We start from the raw sequence: 23,508 nt of genomic DNA, 5'->3' as shown, positions 1-23,508 counted from the left end.
TACGTGCGTTGCTGCAGCCAGCGAAGCCCGCTAGTAAAACGTACGAGGAATGTTAGGAGGCATTAATTGCTTATTTCTCACCAAAACAAACAGAAATAGTGCAAAGATATCGGTTTTATACCTGCACGCAAGCAAGTGAAACAATCCGTCAGTTCCGAGCAAAGCTTCGCCAGTTAAGTGAGGGGTGCAATATTAAGGAACTGGAGAATATGCTAAAGGATAGGTTGGTGGTAGGATGTGCCGATATTAACATCCAGCGGAAACTGTGTACACCGAAACTAACCTTCGAGAACGCAGTCAATATTGCGACAGCAATGGAGGTTGCTAAACAAGACGTAGAACAGATCAGGAAGATCGGAAGGCCTCAGGTTGATTTTAACCCCGTCCATTAGCTTCAAAGGAAGGAGCCTGGACAAGGAGACAAAGAGTGCTCCAAGGGCATCCGGAGACAAGATTCACAACTCCAAGAAGTGCTGGAGATGTGAGACGGCGATGTGTAAATTCCGAGATGGTGGGTGCTTCAGGTGCTCGGGAACGGGTCACACCAAAAGGCAGTGTGATGCTATATGATAGACAACAGGTGCAGCAGTAGGCCATTCGGCACTTTGAGCCAGCACCGCCATTCAATGTGATCATGGCTGATCATCCCCAATCAGTACCCCATTCCTGCCTTCTCCCCATATCCCCTGACTCCACTATTTTTTAAGAGCCCTATCTAGCACTCTCTTGAAAGTATCCAGAGAACCTGCCTCCACAGACTCTCCACTCTCTGTGAGAAAAAGTGTTTTCTCGTCTCCATTCTAAATGGCTTACTCCTTATTCTTAAACTATGGCCCCTAGTTCTGGACTCACCCAACATCGGGAACATGTTGCCTGCCTCTAGCGTGTCCAAACCTTAACAATCTTATGTTTCTATGAGATCCCCTCTCATCCTTCTAAACTACAGAGTGTACAAGCATGCTGCTCCATTCTCTCAACATATGACAGTCCCGCCATCCTGGGAATTAACCATGTAAACCTACGCTGCACTCCCTCAATAGCAAGAATGTCCTTCCTCAAATTAGGGGACCAAAACTGCACACAATACTCCAGGTGTGGTCTCACTAGGGCTCTGTACAACTGCAGAAGGACCTCTTTCATTTCACTGCACATCTCGTATGTGTATGTGACAAATAAACTTGACTTGACGACTTGACTTTGCTCCTATATTTGATTCCTCTTTTTATAAAGGCCAACATGCCATTTGCTTTCTTCACTGCCTGCTGTACCTGCATGCTTACTTTCATAGACTGATGTACAAGGACCCCCAGATCCCGTTGTAATTCCCCTTTTCCCAATTTGATGCCATTTAGAACTGATCCTGCACCTTCTGTATTATTCCTAGAAATACCTGCCATTTTTGTTCCACTGTCATTCCTGCGAATGTATCTTTCCAGTCAACTTTGGCCAGCTCCTCCCTCATGGCCCCATAGTCTCCTTTATTCAACTGTAACCCTGACACCTCCGATCTACCCTTCGCCCTCTCCAATTGTAGATTATACCTGACCATGTTATGGTCACTGCCTCCTAATGGCTCATTAACTTTGAGGTCCTTTATCAAATCTGGATCTACTGCAGTTGTACAGGGTCTTGGTGAGACCACACCTGGAGTATTGCGTACAGTTTTGGTCTAATCTGAGGAAAGACATTCTTGCCATAGAGGGAGTACAGAGAAGGTTCACCAGACTGATTCTTGGGATGTCAGGACTTTCATATGAAGAAAGACTGGATAGACTCGGTTTGTGCTCGCTAGAATTTAGAAGATTGAGGGGGGATCTTATAGAAACTTACAAAATTCTTAAGGGGTTGGACAGGCTAGATGCAGGAAGATTGTTCCCGATGTTGGGGAAGTCCAGAACAAGGGGTCACAGTTTAAGGATAAAGGGGAAATCTTTTAGGACCGAGATGAGGAAAACTTTTTTCACACAGAGAGTGGTGAATCTCTGGAATTCTCTCCCGCAGAAGGTAGTTGAGGCCAGTTCATTGGCTATATTTAAGAGGGAGTTAGATGTGGCCCTTGTGGCTAAAGGGATCAGGGGGTATGGAGAGAAGGCAGGTACAGGATACCGAGTTGGATGATCAGCCATGATCATATTGAATGGCGGTGCAGGCTCGAAGGGCCAAATGGCCTACTCCTGCACCTATTTTCTATGTTTCTATGTTACTATTACATAACACTAAATCCAGAATTGCCTTCTCCCTGGTAGGCTCTAATCCAAGCTATTCTAAGAATCCATCACGAAGGAGCTCTACAAAGTTCCTTTCTTGGCGTCCAGTATCAACCTGATTTTCCCAGTCTACCTGCATGTTGAAATCTCCCATAACAACCACAGCATTAATTTGGCTACATGCCAATTCTAACTCCCGATTCAACTTGCGCCGTATGTCCAGGCTACTGTTTGGGGGCCTGTAGATTAGTCCCATTAGGGTCTTTTTACCCTTACAATTCCTTAGTTCTATCCATACTGACTCCACATCTCCTGTTTCAATGCCACCCCTTGCAAGGGACTGAATTTAATTCCTCACCAACAGGGCAACCCAACCCCCTCTGCCCACCTCTGTCTTTTCGATAGGAGGTATACCCTTGAATATTCAGTTCCCAGCCCTGGCCCTCTTGCAGCCATGTCTCAGTAATTCCCACAACATCATACTTGCCAGTTTCTATCTGAGCCTCTAGCTCGTCCACTTTATTCCTTATACTTTGCGCATTCATATACAGCACTTTGACCTCTGTATTCACTTCCCCCCTCGCACCTGTTCCCCCCTCGCACCCCTCGATGCTGCTAAAGCTTACCAGCAGAGGAGGAGCCGATTACGAAAAAATGCAAACCACTTGGAGGAGACTGATTTGGAATCATCAGAGGATCATATGAGCCATTTGGAACACGAATCAATTAAAAAGTTGACAAACTCTGACCCGTATACAGCCATTGTGATAGTGAACGGCAGGGAGGTACAACTGGAATTTGATACTGGAAGTCCATGGACTATAGTACCAGAAGAAGTCTTCAGAAAACTGGGTCAGGACCCCAGACTAGATCCCTGTAGCCTCACGCTGAAATCCTACACAGGTGAGAAGATAGACATTTACAGACAAGCAGCGGTACAGGTACAGCTCGAACCTCACAGGAAGCCAGAAACGCTGACCCTAGTGGTAGTAAAGAAAGGTGCAAGCCTAATGGGGAGAGACTGGTTGAGGAAGTTCCCTGGATTGCTGTCAAATATGGCCAGCCAGCAAATGCCAGGTCCAAGCATAAGTCCACCAAGTAGTAAACACAATTTGCAAGAGACCATGAGCTCAATACTCAACAAACATGCCAAGCTGTTTGATAACGGCACCCATGGAGTGCCGTTATCAAACAGGGGTACCAAGCTAAAGTGTATCCACAAGACGAAAACAATGGGGCAACATTTTACAAAGCAGCTCCTGTGTCATATGCTGCTAGAAAGCAGATAGATGTCGCATTAGATGACTTGCTGCAGGATGGCATTATCAAGCCGGTGAAGAGCAGATTTTGCATGCCCGATCATAGCTGCTAAGAAACCAAATGGGAGCATGAGAGTCTGTGGCACTTACAAGCTCACAGCAAATAAGGTGCTGAAAGTGGAACAGTATCCACTTCCCACTTTGGAGGATCTCCTGCATGAACTAGAAGGAGGAGAGAAGTTCGCTAAACTAGACCTCTCTCATGCCTATCATCAGATAGAGTTAGACCCTGACACTCGTTCACCACAATCAATACACGCAAAGGTCTCTTCGAGTATACTAGATTACCTTTTGGGATATCCAGTGCACCAGCCATGTTCCAGAGAACAATGGAGAGCCTGCTAGCAGATATTTTCATGTGCAAGCCGTATCAGGATGATATTATCATCAGCGGAAACTGACGAAGAGCACCTCAGGAACCTGGAAGCGGTCCTGTCAAGACTAGAAACCAGTGGGTTACGTCTGAAGAAGAAGTGTGCACTGATGCAAGTCAGTCGACTATCTCAGACATTGACTGAACAAGTATGTTCTTCGTCATCTTCAAGACAAAGTTGATGCGGTGCGGGAAGCAAAGCGGCCTGTGAACTTGACAGTCTGCGACCCGATCTCAGCAAATCCGTCCGAAGGAAGCAAGTTTCAATGAAACAGGCAGCAGATCGAGGAAGCAGGGAACGAGTCTTTGAAGTGAATGACCATGTCATGGTCAAGAACTTCACATCAGGCCCTATTTGGCTTAATGGGATGATAGAAAAAGTCATCAGTGAAGTCATGTACAACGTAAAGTTGAATGAGGGAAGAGTCGTGCATCGTCATGTCGATCAAATGAGAGCATACTGGTCAAAAGGTGACGAGCACGTCGATGTCCAGCCAAGAGAAGGTGGTCAACCAAGAGAGGAGCCACTGATAGTTCTGCCTACTCCAACAGCTGGTGTAGATCCGGAAGGAACTTCAGAGAGTGAGGAACCTCCTGCCCCTAGCGATAATACAACATCATAACCAGAGCCTGATGTCTCAGATAACAGGCAAAGTCCGACACAGGCAGAGAGACTCAGGTCTAATAGGACTAATTGTATTGTATTGTATTGTATTCAAATTTATTGTCATTGTCTCATTTGAGACAACAAAATGAATTTTCCTTACAGGCAGTATCATTAAAAAAAATCACAAAGAAATAATAAAAATAAATAATAAATAAATAATAAAACATATTAAAAATAAAATTGAAATTGAATTAAAATTTTTTAAAAAGCACAAACACAGAAAGTCCACAACACAACATGACATATATGGCACCAAGGTGAGGAAGGCACCATAGTCCAGCCAGCCTCCCCTCCATGTTCATCCGTGGTCGGGGCCTTCCAAGCACCCGCAGTCGCCGCCCCGGGTGGCCCGATGTTCAGGCCCTCACGCCGGGCTGGTGGGACGCCGACGCCGAACCCCGACGGTGAGCAGCCTCCTCCTCAGCGGCCCGGACCTCCTGGATCAGCCGCCTCCCGCAGCCGGAGTCTGCAGCTCCCGAGTCCGCTGGCCGAGCTGGGTGAGTCGCAGGACCCCACGTTGTAATCAGCGCCGCCCGCGTTGGGAGCTCCGCAAACCGCAGCTCCAGGATGTCGGCAGCAGGTCCAGCACTCCGGCTCCAGATGGCGACCCCCGGTAAGGCATCGCCAGCCCCGCGATGTTCCAGCGCTGTCCATCAGCGCCGCTGCTGGAGCTCTGGTCGATCCTGGCAGGAAAGGCCGCGCCAATCCAGGCAGGTAGGCCGCTGTGGGGGGAGGGGGGGGGGGGCGAGGACGCGACTCGAATAATAGTCGCGTCCTCACCATGAAGCGGCTGAAGTACGGTATCCCCCGCACCGTGCCCTCTTCCCCCACATAAAGACACCAAAAAAACACAAAAAAACCACTTTAACATAACTAAATAAACAAAAAAACAAAAAGATACCGGGCTGTAGGTGGAGGCTGCTGGCACCAGCGCCACCGGAAGTACAATACCTAAAAGAACACCCAAAAGATTTGGGGATTTTGTTCTTTATAAATGAAAACACATAAAGCAAGGTTTAGTTTAAGGGAGATGGGTGGAATGTAAAAAATCATAAGTGCCAAGTTTATGCATGATTATTACGGTTATGATGATGTATTGTAAGATGACTTTAATAATACAATTTTGGAACAGTGTATTAGTCAATTATATTTTGGGTAAAAGAGCATATACCGTGAAGGTGAAATTGTGTTACCTGCCTCCAAGTTAAAGGGGGAGGAGTGTTGTGTATGAAATATGATTAACATATTTAATGTCTTGCACAACGGTACGCATGCGCAGGAGACTCAATGTGGCGTTCAGAATACAAGTAGCTTGTTAGATTACTCTTGAGTCCGAGTCTTATTTAAAGTCCATTCCAAGTGTGAATGCACAACACCGCTCATCTTTCTAAACTGCGGCAAGCCTAAGCAACTTCTCCTTAGGTAACATCAATGCAGCTTTTATATGATGAAACTGAATTAAGTTAGTGAAAAGTCCCCCAAATGAATATGAATAGAATTGCAATGCAATGGTAAAATCTGATGCAAAAGATTGATTAAACATGTCTGCAATTTCTTTGCTCCTGTTAGTAATTCACCAGCCTCATTATTTGGAGACCCCACTTACCTGCCTTCTTCCTCTTTATATACACATAGAAACTATTAATTTGGGAAGACATCATTCCCATGGCGGATTTCAGGTTGGCAGATAGGGAATTATAGTCATACTCATTTGGGAGACACTTTTCACTAACTTAATTCAGTTTCTTCATATAAAATCCGGTGGGCGGCGCGACTCTGGTCAGCAGCGGCCTCTGCAGTCTGTCTGCGTTTTATTATTTTCTGTCTGTGTTTCTATGTAGTTTTTGTTATTTTTTGTTGGGGTGTGTGTGTGGAAATCTCTCCCTGCACGGGAGACCCGACCTTTTCTCGTCGGGTTTCCGTTGTCGTTGGGGCCGCAACGAGGAGCGGCCTCCAACAGGAAGAGACCGGGGACTCTGGTGCTACGACTCACCGTCGCCGTCGCGGGGCTGGCCGAGTCCGGAGCGGGTGGAGCGGTGGGGGAGCGCTGCTGCTGCTGCGGCCCGACCGGAGAGTCGGAGGCTCCAACGGCAGGTCTGTGGACGGCGGCACCGGGAGCCCGCGGCTCCCTGGAGGGAGACCGCTTTTCAAGGCTCTCGCAACGGCGACTTGTCCCGCCCGAGTTGCGGGGTCGAAGAGCTCCTGGAGCGGGGCCTACATCACTGCCCCGCGCGGCTTGGAATGGCCGCGGGACTCTGCGAGCGCACACCGGGGGCTCTAACACCAAGACCCGGTGTGCGACCTCGCACCACCCGGCGTGGCTTTAATGGCCGCGGGACAATCGCCATCGCCAGCCGGGGGCTTTGACTTTGACTCTGACATGGGGGGGGGGGGGGGGGGCAGGGGGGGGGAAGTTTTATTTGGCCTTCCATCACAGCGATGTGATGGATGTTTATGTAAATTATGTTGTGTCTTGGGTCTATGTGTTTGTAATGTATGGCTGCAGAAACGGCATTTCGTTTGGACCTCAAGGGGTCCAAATGACAATTAAATGTATCTTGTATCTTGTATCTCATGTAAAAGCTGCATTGATCTTTCAACCTGAAGATGGGTCCCAACCAAAAGTATTGTTTGTCCATTCCCTCCACAGATGCAACCTGACCTGCTGAGTTCCTCAAGCACTTTGCGTTTTGCTCAAGATCTGGCATCTGCAGTCGCTTATGACTGTATTGATTTTTATTACTGTTCCCAAAATATATTGATCTTTGCCCCTCTTATCTTCGTCTCCCCCGCTAATGACCATTTCATGCTCTGATGGAAAAATTCTTATTACATTTTGTCCTTTATTTACCTTAATTGCCTACCAAATCATCCCTTTTTTGACATCTATGTCCATATTTATATTTCAATTGGATTCATCTTTTATTTCTTTACCTGGCTTTCCGATTTCGCCGATTTAGAATTTTGGTCTATTCCCATTTTCCTGATACCAGTTACTAACACTTTTCCTAAACACCAAGGTTAAATCACTCACTTACACACAAAAAAAGAACTTGGACAAAAAAAACTATTTAGGACATAAAACAATGTTCTGGAGACACATCGCTGGCCAGGCAGCATTTGTGGAGGGAAATGGGAAATCAGCGTTTCGAATCGTTCTATGCTCTGAATTCCAGCATCTGTTGTCTGTTATGTTTCCCTTAGAACTGTAGGATGATTTACACCTACAATGGACCTCTGGAGGAGTTGCCTGTCGTGACTCAACTGGGTAAAGGGATGGGCATCAGACCAGGAGGAAACTCTCCCTGTGGTCGGCACAGATCACAGAGGAGTTGGGGGAAATACAGGGTATGGCCAAGGTAGCACCAGTGATGAAGCAATGCCTCTTTTGCCATTTAAAAAAAAAATTTCTTTCATTGGTTTTCTGTTCAGCAAAGAGCATAACTTACACTCACAGTTCAACGTAGGTGACAGAGGGAGTTGGGAGGCCGATGAGCTGGGCCGTGGAGCGGTCACTGTGGTTGTCCGACAGGGTATGTTCACCGAAGACATAAAATGCTGGAGTAACTCAGCGGTACAGGCAGCATCTTTGGATAGAAGGAATGGGCGACGTTTCGGGTCGAGACCATTCTTCAGACTGACAGTCAGGGGAGAGGGAGACACGTAGATCATAGATGGTGATGTGAGTGATGGCGGTGGGTGAGCACAGAGAGGAATCATCCTCACCTCGGGCACAGACATCGTGGCCTGCGGTCCCCATGTTTCTGCTCCTCGGTATTACATGTAATATTCTGTAAACGTTAAGGAGGTGGAGAAAACTGTCAGATTTCACTTTCCGGGAGGCCCACCTCTCCTCGACCAGGAGGACCGGCGCCCCTCGACCGGGAGGACCGGCGCCCCTCGGCCGGGAGGACCGGCGCCCCTCGACCGGGAGGACCGGCGCCCCTCGACCGGGAGGACCGGCGCCCCTCGACGTGCCCGGGGCTGGGGTGACGGTGTCGTTTCGAGATGCGCGTTGCCGCGTTGCGCGGACTGAGCCGCGTGTCCCTCGGGACGCGCCGTAAAGCGGCGGAAGGTCCGAGAGAGAGCGGGACAGCAGCGGCCCGAGCGGCCGAACGGCAGCGCCCCATGCCGTGAGTACCGGACCCGCCCCGCTCACCGCCCCGGCCTCCCCGTCCCCGGCAGCGGCGGACAGCGCTTCCCCAACCGGGCCGTTAGAGTGAGCTCCATGAGTGTGAGTTGCCATGGCAGCGGCGTGCGGAGGGAGAGGGGAATGTGAGCGAGGGAGAGATGGATGGAGGGGGAGGGGAGATGGTGGGGAGGGCGAGGTTGGTGTGGAAACATGTTGGGAGAAAATGTTGAGAGCGATGGAGGGATGGTGGAGAGGAGGAGGGTGATAAGAGGTAGGGACGAAGAGGAGGGGGAATGAGTGATGGAGGATGGGTGCAGGGGGAGTGGACGGGGTTGTTGAAAGGGATGTACACCCTCTCAACAACGTGCTGGAGACACATCGAGGATAAGAGAGGACAGGATGGGAAAAGGTAGGAAGGCAGGGAAAGAGAAGGAAGGGGTAGGCAGGGGAGTTCGAAGAAGGGAGAGATGAAGGAAGGAGCGGGGAGGGTTGGGATAGGTATGGAGGGAGAGGGTGGGGAGGAGGGTGTTCGCCACTGGCTATAATTTGGGGCGTAGTGTACTTGGATTTGAAGGGTGTGCATTGTGGGCAGAGCCTAGTCATCTTACATTGAGGATTGGTGGAGCTGATGAGCTCAGCATGGAGGGTGTGGATATGCTTATTTGATGTTCGAATTCAGCAAGACGGTTTAGGAGAATGGTGTGGGGTGAATTTGGTCTTGTTGGAGTTGAGTCCGGAGATGATGAAGCTAAGTCAAAGTGTTGAAGGTGAGAGCTTTGATTGGAGAAGGTGGGTACACTGACCACCTTAGAACATCCATCTTCTCCTTCAAAATTTTGTAATCTGATCATTAGATTAAAGTGAGAATTACTCAGGAGGCTGTGAGACCAAGTCTGCAATTTTAACTTTGTGCTGAAGATTTGTTCTTGGTTTATTCTGTTAACTGTATTTTAAAATGGTGTTCTGTGTTTTGTGTGTTCTTTCAATACTGAATTAGGTGCTGTGAACCTAGGTACTAATGTTTGGTGGTTTCATATTTCTAAAATTTGTGTGAAATACTGGCAGTTAGGGATAAAGCACCAGAGAATGTTCTGACTTGATATAAGTAGTTTCATCTCCATTCTTCTTCTAGAAGTGTTAACCTTGGGTTGATTATTCTTTGCCTAACTGGCTTCATTGAATCCAATCTTCATTCTCTCCGTAGATGTTGCCTGAATTGAGTATTTCCAGCATTTTCGGTTTTTACTCTATCTAAATAAATTGGGTTATATATTTTTGTAGACTGACAACGGGAGATGAAATATAATTCAGAAAAAGTGTGGTGCTTATTGCAAGGAAAAATAAGCTGCATGGATATTCCATTAAAGTTTTGAAAAAGGATCAAGCTGAAAAGTAACAGATAAGTCTTAATCAACTTTACATGAAGGATATCTAACCATTGCAGAATAGAAATCAATCAAAAATATTGAACTGTTTCCATTGTCATCGTAAGTTGTACACCCTTCGTACTAAAATTAGTTTGAGTCAACAAAATATAAAAGAACAGGCAAAATAATTCTGATAGTCAAGTGTCTAAGTTAACAAGAAGGACTGAAAAACAAACTTATCTGCCTAGACAAAAATGCTGGCGAAACTCAGCGGGTAAGGCAGCATCTATGGAGAGAAGGAATTGGTGACCTGAAGAAGGGTCTCGACCTGAAACGTTGCCAATTCCTTCTCTCTAGAGATGCTGCCTCATCTGCTGAGTTTCTCCAGCATTTTCTGTCAACCTTCGATTTTTCCAGCATCTGCAGTTCTTTCTTAAATTTATCTGCCTGGATGGTTGATGACTCAAGTTGATTTTAGCATGAGAATGGGGTTAGGAAGGAGCGATAGATGAGTCGCGATTGAATGGTAGAGCAGACTTGATGTGCCGAATGGCCTAATTCTGTTCCTATCACTGATGACAAAAGTACATTGATTTTAGGTTTTCTGGTCTGTTTGATGGATATTTAAACGTCAAGTTTGATGCTCATCAACTTTATTTTAATAGTTTTGATTAAGAAGATCATGAAATATAAAGGAACAGAGGCAAAATAATTCTGATCAATTTCATCAATTTACCTCCTGGGATAAATAAAGTTCTATCGTAGGAAAGAATAATCAAATGCAAACCGGTGAATATGGCAACAAATGCAGCTACAAATGTTTGCTTTTTAACAGCCCAGCGTTTTGTAACCAAGGCTCTGTCGTACTTACAGGTAGCAACTAATTCGATATGATGAAGCTTTCAATATTGAATCCTTTAGAAAATTTGGGCCTGTACTGATAATCGGAAATTTTGAAGATCTTAAATTAAACTTTCAAAATAATGGTCATCAAGTCATCACTCCTATTCCTTTTTTATGCCTTGTGGTATTCAGAATGTATAATTTAAAGAATTCTTAATTCAGAAATGGCATATTTAAATGTATCAATCTCCTGAATGTTCAATTATTTTGCAATTTTCACAACTTATACTAGTTTGAAACATCCAGGCATATGTTTTAATTATATATTCATTGTTCTTCAAATTTATTCTATACTTGCAAAACACTATTTAGCATCATTGAATATTGAACACTTTTTATTAGATATGTTCCCAATGAACCCAATTGCAATATTATATGAAATTAACTGCTGGAGCTGGGAGTTGAGGGAGATAGTATCACAACATTTAAATGACATTTTGACGGGTACATGGATAGGAAAGGTTTAGAAGGATACAAGACCTAGGGAGGCCCAATTGGGTCCCATCACCTCAACGCGCTGTTGGGGGGGGGGGGGGGGGGGGGGGGGGGGGGTTGGGTTGGGGGGAGAGGCATCACACACACAGTAACCCCACACACATTATTAATATTATTCATTTGCTCCTTTTATCCCATCCCCTGCCCTATCCACTCACGCATAGCCCCCAACTCGCAGGCGCGTCTAGAGAGGGAGGGGGTGTAGAAAGTGAGTGCAGAGAGAGGGGCAGAGATAGAGGGAGAGGGGGGTGGAGGGGGAGTTGGGAGTGGGGTGGGGGGGGGAGGAGGAGGAGGGAGGGTGGGGAGGGGAGAGAGGGGGAGGGGGAGGGAGGGGGAGAGGTGGGGGGGGGGGTGAAGGTGGGAGTTGGGGGGTGGGGGGGCAGCGTCCCCACCAGGCGCCGGGCCCGAGCGAGGCCCGGAGTGATCTGAGGACTGTCAAAAGCTGCGGAGGGCGGGCCGATCGTGGCTTCCGCGAGGGGAAGCCCACACAACAATGTGACAGACGATCGGGTGGGGGAGATGGAGAGGAGGTCGTCCCCTGTCACAGCCGCCACGGCCACTTTTCTACCGCGCTTGCCCGCGCTGCGATAATGACCGCCGCCATGTTGTAGAACTTCAAGGAGCCTGGCGACTTGAGCACGTGTTTAATGGCTTCAATCCAGATGCCCGGTGGGGAGGGCGGCTGGGACACGTAACTCGCACAGGGTTCTCGCTTAACGTTTTTTTTCCTGTTGCCAGCCGGGCAACCTTGGCAGCTTTTTAGGTTGCCAAATGACAGCTTAGGTGGTCATTTAAGACGGTTTGCATGACGCGTGCGATAATGTGCTCGGACGAAATGCGTAGTTACCAGTCGGAATTATACTCAATGAAGCATTCACATATTATTTCAGCTTCAAATAAAGTTACAAACTAAACATATTCACTAATCAAGACATGATATAACCCACAATGACATACAGCAAAATTATAATACAGTATCTCAACTCTTTTTACACATTGCAATTAATGCAATTTCTATTAATTCTTTCCACTTCCAAACTAAAATGTGGTTGGATTATTCTGCATAAGATCAACCTGTGTCAATAAATCCTGGACCATGGTAACATATATGTTAATCATGCACACTACAGGTTGATGCAAGCATGTTTTCTGTGAAGGACCGAAAATTACCATAACATGGCCATAGCATGGGTCGTTATTTCTATTGGTACAGAAACACTCTCGCTTCCCACATAATTTATCCACAACAAAATATACAGGTTGCAAGGAAATTTCTAAAGACATTTTATAATAATAGGTGTTAAAACCGACTATACCCATCTGACAGGTTAAACATTACACTAACTAACAAGAGATGGCCAAAGGACATAACTGCAGCAAATGTTATTTTGGTAATATATTTAAAGGTGTCAAGACGCCACATTACCAGACATTCAGATTAGATGAATGTGTTGTAAACAGCAATGAAGATACCCAGTTTGTAAGCACCAGATTTAAATAAAATTATTGATAAACGCTGTTTCCATCATTCCCACTTCAGAATTAACATTAAAATTTCCACTGAAATATCTCCTGACCAAATTTGTGATGTATATGATCGACTGTAGAAGTAAAACCTGGATAAATCCAACGTGTAGTTGTGAATGTTGCTCATTAAATAACTACAGTACTGATACTCCATATTAAGAGCATTGATTAGAAGGCAGTCGGTGCAGAATGGATGGATTGAGGCAGGTGAATTAGTACGTGTTGGTTGGAGTAGGTAAAATTGTGAGGGGAGAGCACGGGGGATGTCAGTGGTGTTGAATGGGGGGATTCAGTACGGGATGGATGGGGGTAGACAAAAGTGTTGGAGAAACTCAGCGGATGACACAGCATCTATGGAGCGAAGAGAATAGACAACGTTTCGGGTCGAGACCCTTCTTTAGACTGTTCCCCCCATTTTTCTTGAATGGGAGGATCAGTATAGGATGGATGGGGGGGGGGGGGGGGGGGGTCAGCACAGGATGAATGGGGGGAGGTGGGTCAGTACAGTGTGGATCGGAGGGTCTGTGCAGGATGAATGGTGATCACTACACGATGAATGAGGGGAAGGTGCAGGATAAATGAAGAATGGGTCAGTACGGGATGAATGAGTGGATTAGTACAGGATTGATGGAGGACAAGTGCAGGATGGATCGGAAAGGGGGTAAGTACAGGGTGAATTGGGGAACCAGTGTAGGATGGATGGGGGAGGTGGCAGGATAATCAATGCGAGGTGGAATGGGTGATCAGCACAGGATGAATAGATTGGGGGGGGGGGGGGGGGGAAAAATGGGGAGGGGAGCACAGGGGATGTCAGTGATGACTGAATAGAGGCGGGAATGAGGATCAGTGCGGGATGGAGAGGAGGGGGTCCCAGGATAAGAGGGAGGGGGGAAGGTGGATGGGGCATACAAGAGAGAGAGAAGGGGGGCGAGGTATGGAGGAAGGAAGGTCAGCGCTCCTCGGACAACATCGCCCCGCTGCCTTGGCCGTTGGGAACTCCTCGCCACCGCCTCCCTCCTCCGCCAGCCAACAGCAAGGTGCGGGGCCGAGCGGTGCAGCTCAAAGATCCTTCAGAAGGGTCGGAGCGAATAACGGGCCCCGAACAGCGGCAGCAGCGGCTGCGACAGCAGCTCCATCTCCTCCCCTCCCACACCCCGAACTCCCTGATAAGGGCCTCTGCTTTCAAATGCGCTAACGCCGCTTTCAAAACAAACCCTCCAGCACGCCGAGGCCTCCCCCTCCCTCCCTCCTCCCGGCCTCAGCGTGCGGGAGGGTTTGTTTTGAAAGCGGCGTTAGCTGTTCCGGGCCCGTCATTCGCTCCGACCCTTCCTCACCCCGTACCTAGTATCTTTCCCATGCAATATAGCCGTCACTGCAGACACAAAACGTCGCGTTCCTTTTCTCCAGAGATGCTGCCTGACCCGCGGAGTTACTCCAGTTTTTTGTGTCTATCTTCGGTACAAACCAGTATCTGGTTGCCAAGCCGGGCAAAATGACTCGGTGTTTAGGTTGCCCGGCAGCGCTTTGAGTGGTCAGTGGCACCCGGGCAACCGCTAATTTCCAGCCCTGTCGCAGCTCGTGGAAAACAGTGGCCAGCAGGCTGCGCGTTGAAGGGGAGGAGGGGAGAGAGAGAGAGGGGGGAGGAGAGGGGGGGGGAGAGAGGGGGGGGGGGGAGGGGGGGGGTTTTAGGGGAGGGAGGGAGGGGAGGAGGGGTGAGAGAGAGGGGGGGAGAGAGGGGGAGGGGGGGAGGGGGGGGGGGAGGGGGAGGGAGGAGGGGGAGAGAGGGGGAGAGAGGGGGAGGGGGGGGGAGAGAGGGGTAGTGCTGAGAGGGGTGAGGTGAGGGGGGAGGTGTGGAGCAGGGAGGGTGGCGAGAGAAGGGGGTAGGGGGTAGGGGTGGTGTGGAGGAGAGGGGGGTTTAGGGGAGGGACGGTGGGGGAGGGGATGGAGGGAAGGACGGGGAGAAAAAGAGGAGAGAGAGAGAGGGTGGAGAGGAGAGGGGGAGGGGGGAGGAGAGGGGGAGGAGAGAGGGGGGAGGGGGGAGAGAAAAGGGGGGGGGGGAGAGAGGGGTGTGCTGAGAGGTGGGTGAGGTGAGGGGAGGGGGAGAGGCGGGGGAGCAGGGAGGGTGGAGGGAAGGGGGGGTAGGGGGAGTGTGGAGGGGAGGGGGGTTTAGGGGAGGGTACGAGGGGGAAGAGAGGAGGAGGGGAGGGGGGGGAGGGGAGATGAGGGGGGGAGATGAGGGGGGGAGATGAGGGGGGGAGGTGAGGAGGAGAGGGGGGTGAGGAGAGAGGAAGGAGAGGGGAGGAGGAGAGGGGGAGGGGAGGAGAGGGGGGAGAGGAGGGAGGGAGAGGGGGGGAGAGGAGAAGAAGGGAGAGAGAGGAGGAGAGAGAGAGAGGGGGGGAGAGGAGAGAGGAGGGACTGGAGAGGAGAGGGGGGAGGAGAGGAGAGCGGGGAGAGGAGAGGAGGAGAGAGAGAGAGAGAAAGGGAAAGAGACAGGGGGGAGAGAGAGAGAAAGAGAGAGGGTTAGGGAGAGAGAGGGTTAGGGAGAGAGAGGGTTAGGGAGAGAGAGAGGGTTAGGGAGAGAGAGAGGGTTAGGGAGAGAGAGAGGGGTTAGGGAGAGAGAGTGGGTTAGGGAGAGAGAGTGGGTTGGTTAGGGAGAGAGAGAGGTGGGGAGAGAGAGGAACCCAAACCCCCCAAACAACAATTTGCAGGCAGTGCTTTTTTATTCCAAACCACATTAAGGGTACTTACTCACAGGTGTGAAGAAATTTGGTCAGTGTCATTCAGAGCTCAGAGTGCCCTCCATGTTGCAGAGTGATTGAGGCACACCACTTGCAGAGACTGATTGAGGCACACTACTTCCTGGTTTTATAGTCCCTCCCCCTCCCTCCAGCAGGGGCAGCAGAGAGAATGGGGAATTGTGTAAAAACATTAATATCTCTGTCATTTTTCATCGATGGGAAAAATCCTCGGCACACATGCGGCGGAGGGGGGCTCTGAGCAAGGGGCCAAAAATGACAGCCGGAGGTGGCGGCGTTCTCTCCGAAATTGCAGCACAGAAAGCCAAAAGCAGTCAAGAACAGAGATTTAGTAATATAGACTAGACCAAGTACGTCTGTTCCCCCAAAGCGAAGTTGGAGGGGGGGGGGGGGAGGTGGCAGTGGCATGCTGTGTCACACGCACACACACACACACACTAACCACCCCCCCACACACACTATCTACCCCCCGCACACACGCTAACTATCCCCCTTGATATTATATGAATATTATTAATTTGCTCCTTTTATCCCATAACCGCCCTATCCACTGACGCATAGCCCCCAACTTGCAGGCGCGTCTAGAGAGGGGGGGGGGTAGACGAGAGGTGAGGGAGTCCTAGTAGGGCGGGAGATAAGAGAGAGACAGGGGAGAGAGAGAGGGGGGTTGGAGGGGGGGGGAGAGGTGGAGGAGAGGGAGGGTGGGTGGGGGGAGAGGAGGGGAGAGAGGGGGGAGGAGAGGGGAGAGGGAGAGGGGGAGGAGAGAGGGGGGAAGAGAGAGTGAGAGAAGAGGGCTGAGGGGGGAAAGGAGGGGGGGGGTGAGGGGGGAGAGAGGTAAGGAAGGGAGGGGTGGGGAGAGAGAGGGGGTAGGGGTGAAGGGGATGGGGAGGGGCTGGAGGGAAGGGGGGAGGGGGAGGGGAGGAAACGGGGGTGGAGGGGAGGGGTTGGAGGGGAGGGTGGGATGGGAGGGGGGAGAGGGTTGAGGGGAAGGAGGGGTGGAGGACGGGGGGAAGGGGGTGGAGTGAGGGGAGAGGGGTGGGGGGGGAGGGAGGGGGAGAGCAGGGGAGGGGGAAAAGAGAGGGGGAGAGGGGGTGGAGGTAGGGGGGCAGAGGGGGGGAGGAGGGAGAGGGCAGATAGAGGAGGGAGGGGGAAGAGGGGTGGGAGAGGGGTAAGCGGGTGGCATAGTGAGAGGGGTAGGGAAGGGGAGAGGGTGGAGTGGGGGGGAGGGGGTGTGAGGAGGGGGGGGGGGGGGAGGAGAGGGGCGAGGGGGAGTAGGTGTGAAGGGAGGGGGAGAAGAAGGTGGTAGGAGGGGGGAGAGGAAGGGGTAGAGGGGGAGTGGGGGAGGGGAGGAGGTTGCGGAGAGGATGGGGGGGAGAGAGGGAGAGGGCGGGCTGTGAACTTGGCGAGCGGGCGGCTTGGACGGGGCCGACTGCAAAAGGGCAGCGTGCCTCGGCAGCTCTCTGGACCTTGTGCAGCGTGGAGATCCTCGGCAGCTCTCTGACGATTCCACGTCCCTTCGATCAACGGAGGAATCGCAGGTTTCCCAGAGGGAGTAATGGCCCGTGCGACGATAACGGCGGCGGCCGTCGCCATGTTCTACGATCGGGCGGGAGAGACGTAGAGGATTAATAAACAAGCCGGGGCCGGATCCGCAGAAGTTGCTCGTTCTTTCTGCGCCTTTTGAAGAATGGGGGGGGGGGGGGGGAGGTGGTCGTGGGGAAAGAGGGGGGGGGGAAGAGGAGGAGGAGGGGGGTTAGGAGGCAGGGAAGGGGGAGAGTGTAACTGGCTGCGCATTGAAAATCTGCGCAGCTGGTCGCGAGGAACAAAGGCATTGTGAGATCAGCAGCTGGCCAGCGACGATATTTGAAAAAAACAGTCTGTTTGGTGAACAATTTTAGTGAAAATATCAGGAAATAATTGACCAAATTTACAGAGGAGTAGATTTCTAAAATCATAACATAAATCGCTACTGAAATATGTAAAAATGTCCCTGTTTTGGCATCTGGTTTTCGAGGAAATACGTTTCAAAGGCAAAATGACACAAGCACACCCACACACACACAGACAGAGTTTTAAAAGTGCAGACCCATTGGGTCTGTTCCCCAAACGCACGGGTTGGGGGGGGGGGGGGGAGTGTTGGGGGGGCGGCATGCGGTGTCACACACACTAACCACCCCCACACACACACACACACACTATGGGGAGGGGGGAAAGGTGGGGGGAAGGGAGGGGTGAGGAAGGGGGGGGGGAGGAGGAGTGGAGTGAGGGTGGGGGAGGTGGTGGAGGAGGGGGTAGGGGAGGGGTGGAGGGGAGGTGTGGAGGGGAAGGGGTTTAGGGGAGGGGGTGGAGGGGAGAGGAAGGGGTGAGCGAGAGGAGGGGTGAGAGAGAGGAGGGGTGAGAGAGAGAGGAGGGGTGAGAGGAGGAGAGAGAGGGGGGGAACGAGAGGGGGGGGGAAGAGAGGAGTGGGGCAGTGCGGCAGCTCGCGGGGGCCCTATAGCGTGCTATAGGCTCTTTGCTGAGGACTGCCAAAAGCCGCAGAGGACTGGCCAATCGTCGCTTACGCGAGGGGAAACCCACCCACCAGCGTGAGACAATCGGGCTGGGGAGATGGAGAGGAGGTCATCCCCTGTGACAAGTAGAGGAGATGGGAGAGATGGAGGGAGGAGAGGGGAGGATGTGGAGGGGAGCCGGGCGAGTGAGTGGGCTGCGAAAAGCGGAGAGAACCGGCCTGATTCTGGAAACCCGCAGCTGAAGTGACTTCACAAGCTGCGCTGGCCGCGAGGAGAGAGAATGTTCTTCAGCGCGTGAGTGCCATTGAGCGCCGGTGACCTCGCGATCTGCAGAACTTTCTTGTTCTTTCTGCGCCTTTTGAAGAGCGGGGCGGGGGAGAAGCGAGTGGTCGTGGGGAAAAAGGTGGGGGGAAGAGGAGGAAGGGAGCGGGGAGCGTAACTAGCTGCGCATTGAAAATCTGCACAGCTGGTCGCGAGCAGCAAAGGCACTGTGACATCAGCAGCTGGCCAGAGACTATTTTTTAACAAACGCCAGTTTAGTGATGAAGTTTAGTAAATATCTCGGGAAATAATTGCCCAAATATCCAGAGGCGTGGTTTCTAAAATCATAACGTAAATCGCTACTGAAATATGTAAAAATGTCCCCGTTATTGTAACGTCAGCAACTGGGCAGCGGTCAGATTTTTAAAAAAGGTCAGATTGGTCAACAATTTTAAGAAAAAAATCGGAAAAATAATGTACCAAATTTACAGAGGAAAATCTCTACTGAAATATGTACAGATTTCCCCGTTTCGGCATTTGGTTTTCGAGGATATACGTTTCAAAGGCAAAATGACACACACACACACACACACACACACACACACACACACACACACACACACACACACACACACACACACACACACACACACACACACACACACACACACACACCCCCCCCCCCCCCCCCCACACCCACACACACGCACTCTTTTAAATTATACTAGACCAAGTGCAGACCCGTTGACCCAACGCGCGGTTGCGGGGGAGGGGGGCCTGAGGGGGCGGCATGCGGCGTCACACACACTAACCACCCCCACATGCACACTACCTACCCCCCCGCTATCTACCACTCTTGTCATTATATTAATATTATTAATTTGCTCCTTTTACCCCATAACCGCCCTATCTACTGATGCATAGTCCCCAACTCGCAGGCGCATCTAGAGAGGGAGGGGGAGGGGAGGGTAGAGAGTGAGGGCAGAGAGAGAATGGGGGAGAGACAGAGAGAGGGGCAGAGGACAGAAGGGCAAGAGACAGAGGGAGAGGGGGGGGGGGATAGAGGGGAGGTGGAGAGGGAGGGTGGGTGAGGGTGGGGGGAGGAGGGGAGAGAGAGAGGAGGAGAGAGTGGGAGAGAAAGAGAGAGAGGGGTAGATAAGGGGGAGAGAGAGGGGGGGAGAGAGAAAGGGAGAGAGGGGGAATGAAGGAGGGAGGGAGAGAGATAGAGGGAGAGAAAGAAAGGCGGAGAGAGAGACCGAGGGAAGAGAAAGAGGGGCGGGATGAGAGAGAGGGGGAGAGAGATTGGGGGAGAGAGAGAGAGGGAGGGGGGGGGAGAGAGAGGGGGAGAGAGAGAGAGAGAGAGAGAGAGGGGGGGAGAGAGAGAGAGAGAGAGAGAGAGAGGGGGAGAGAGAGGGAGAGAGAGAGAGAGAGGGAGAGAGAGAGAGGGAGAGAGAGAGAGGGAGGGGGGGAGAGAGAGAGAGAGAGAGGGAGAGAGAGAGAGAGGGAGGAGAGAGAGAGGGGGGAGAGAGAGGGGGGGAGAGAGGGGGGGGGGGGAGAGAGGGAGGGGGGGGGGGGGGGGGGGGGAGAGAGAGGCATGGACCAATCCAAAGATCCTATAGCGTGCTAGAGGTGTGGATTTTTGAAATTATAAGGGAAATTTCTACCAGAAGATGTAACGATTTCATTGTTATTGTAACGTCAGCAGCTGGGCTATGATATGATATGATATATGATAGATAGATAGATTGATAGATAGATAGATAGATGGGCCAAATGTGGGCATGTGGGACTGTGGATGGGCCATCTTGGTTGGCATTGGCAAGTTGGGCCAGTGGACCTGATTCCATGCTGTATGATTCTGACTCTGTGGCGCTCGAATTCAAGACTTTGATTTACAAGTTGAGAAGTTAGTACTGGGATTTTTTACATGGCCCATTTGTGTGTGACAATCGTGATTTATTTTTAAACATTAACTATTTGGATCATAGTATGAATAGGAGTAGATTGGAAATTAAAATTCCAATAAATAAGATTTAAATAAATAGTTTTATAAATATCTCTTGTTGGGATTACTGCATGGAGCTGTTGTCCTTGTTGAACCGATTTGCACCTTTGGCTTTATTTACTTTTGCTGTACACTTCCTCAATAATTTGGTAATTTAATAAATAAATTGTTCATGATACATGTATTTTTTTTATTTCTATTTATTTTTCATGCACACTGAATGGACACTGGTTGAGCAACGTTTTTTTGTTTCCTCTGGGTATGCGAATACTCAGGAAATGACAATAAAGATATACAATACAATACAATACAAATTAGGAAAAAATAACCAATCAGGGAGACATGATTGAAATTTTCATGACAGAAAATGGAAATAAAATAAATTCACAAACCTCTTTCTGTGACAAATGGATAATCTACCAGAGAATACAATTTAAGAAAAAACAAAATCTTCATTTTCAGTGGGTAAAAGCCTGACAATGAGTTATTGCAGAAGGTATGGAGAATAGTATAAATCCTGCACCCTGGCACACTAGAAATGTTAGCCTTAAGCTCATAACGTTTCATGCAAGCTAAAATGTTTTAAAAATTGTTTATTTTATCATTTGTTGAGTAATGGAGAAAAGCCTATGTACGTAAATAAGAAGTGAGATCCTGAGAATGAAAACTACTTTCCAACATATTTGTCAAACCTTAAATGAAGGAATAGAGAGTTGGATATCAAGATTTGCTGATGGCCGCACTCCAATTTCACTCCTGCCATAGGGAAATACAAAGATCATCATCAATGAAAACATCAAATAGCACTATGTATGACAGTGATCGCAACTTCTACTGAAATGTGGGTGGCCGTTGGCTCGCCAGGAGCGCATCCGCTCTTTGACAGGTCTTGTTTTTGGTTCTGCTGGGGGTCCATAGCCCCCTCCTCACCTGGCAAACCAGGTGGGGGAGATGGTTTAGTCACCGACTATCTGACCATGGAGCAGGTAGCACGGGATTACATGGCACCCGTGGCGTTGGGAACTCCCCCCGACCTGACAGGAAATACAAAGAGGAGACTGAAAAATGTATTGTCCACGTTCAGGAGCATCTTCTTTCCTCCTTATCAGACTATTGAACACTAAAATCGCCAAATAAGCACCGAGCTATGTAGACTGGTGGGCATTGTTTTTTGTCTTTACACTATTATTGTTTGTTTTGATACACACGCACGCACGCACGCACGCACGCACACACACACACACACACACACACACACACACACACACACACACACACACACACACACACACAGCAGGGGGATCTAGGAGTGCAGGTACTTAGTTCCTTGAAGGTGGTGTCACAGGTCGATAGGGGGATCAAAATGGCTTTTTGCATATTGGCCTTCATCAGTCATTGAGTATTGAAGTTAGGAGGCTATGTTGCAGTTACATAAGATGTTGGTGACACCGCATTTAGTATTGTGTTCACTTCTGGGCACCATGTTACAGGAAAGATGTTGCCAAGTGGAAAGGGTACAGCCAAGATTTCAGAGGATGGTGCCAAGACTCGAGGGTCAGAGCTATAGGGAGAAGTTGAGCAGGTTGTTCTCTATTTCTTGGAGCGCAGGAGGATGAAGGGTGATCTTATAGAGGTGTATAAAATCATGAGAGGAATAGATCGGGTAGAGGCACAGAGTTCCTTGCCCAGAGTAGGGGAATCGATAACCAGACAACAGAGGTTTAAGATGAAGAGGGAAAGATTTAATAGTAATCTGAGCGGTAACCTTTTCACACAAAGGTTTGTGGGTGTATCAAACAAGCTGCCAGAGGAGGTAGTTGAGGCAGGGACTATACAATGTTTAAGAAACAATTGGACAAGTGCATGGATAGGACAATTTTAGGGGGATATGGGCCAAACGCCAGCAGTGGGACTAGTGTAGATGCGACATATTGGTCGGTGTGCGCAAGTTGGGCAGAATGGCTTGTTTCAAGCTGTATGACTATTATCTCTCTCACGCACATGTGCACACACACACACTTGCATTACCTTTGCGAAAGACACAAAATGCTGGAGTAACTCATCCGGACAGGAAGTATATCTGGGTGGCGTTTCGGGTTGGGTTGCTGCTTGTCCTGCTGAGAAACTCCAGCGTAGTGTGTCTATCTTTGGTGTAAACTAACACCTGCTGTTCCTTCCGACACAAGTTACTCCAGCACTTTGTGTCCGACTATGTTTATTATCGTGTTTACAGAGTACAATGTTTATATTTTTGTTGCATTGCTGCAAAGAAGAATTTTATTGTTCTGTTTTGGGACATTAAACACTGTTGACTCTTACCACTCTTACCACTCTATCTACCTGCATTGCCTCTTTCAGGGACTTGAAACCGAAGATCCCTCTGCACATCAATGCTGTTAAGTAAGGGTCATGCTTTAATTGTATATTTTTCCGTTACATTTTGCCTTCCAAAACACCACACCTCACACTTGCTTGAATCTACCATTTCTCCGCTCATTTTTGTCGTTGATCTATATCCTGCTGCAACCCTTGACAGCCTTCCTCACAGACCGTGACCCCAGCAATCTTAATATCATCTGCCAATTTACTAACCAATTTGTCTATGTTTACGTGCAAGTCATTTATGTACATCGCAAACAGCGGAGGTCCCAGCACAGATCCCTGCAGAACTCCACTGGTCATAAACCTCCAACCTGAATATTGTCCTGCCACCACAATCCTCTGTCTTCTATTGGTAAGTCGGTTCTGAATCCCTACGACCAAGTTACTGTTAATCCCGTGCATCTTAATCTTCTGTGTTCCAACAATCTACCTTCATTCTCCTATTAGAATCCTATTCCATAAATTTTACATTTTATATTCACATTATTTCCGATACAGTTGGTAGGGAAGTTTGCAGATTCAAGTTACAATCTAAAGATGTGTATACAACAACCTCGGTTCATGAGGTGTGGAACCGAGAGACTGTCAAACTGTTTTGCTGGTG

General features: G+C 49.4%; 1 protein-coding gene across 10 annotated transcripts in view; it reads left to right on the top strand.

Moving 5' to 3' along the window:
* The first annotated feature begins 8,080 nt into the window (after positions 1–8,080).
* The window catches only part of stk33 (serine/threonine kinase 33), a 149,963-nt gene continuing 134,535 nt past the window's right edge, over positions 8,081–23,508 (top strand). For 3 of the 10 annotated variants that reach the window (XM_055649911.1, XM_055649913.1, XM_055649910.1), the window contains exon 1: positions 8,702–8,800. The gene's annotated coding sequence lies outside the window, so the exon portion shown is untranslated. Of the gene's footprint in view, positions 8,100–8,563; positions 8,801–23,508 lie in introns of those variants that run through there. The other 7 variants (XM_055649914.1, XM_055649907.1, XM_055649912.1 and 4 more) reach the window with 5 other exon arrangements.

This window comes from Leucoraja erinacea, chromosome 18 (assembly GCF_028641065.1).
Source record: "Leucoraja erinacea ecotype New England chromosome 18, Leri_hhj_1, whole genome shotgun sequence".
NCBI classification, from domain to species: Eukaryota; Metazoa; Chordata; class Chondrichthyes; order Rajiformes; family Rajidae; genus Leucoraja; species Leucoraja erinaceus.
This window is presented reverse-complemented; position numbering and strand designations above follow the sequence as displayed.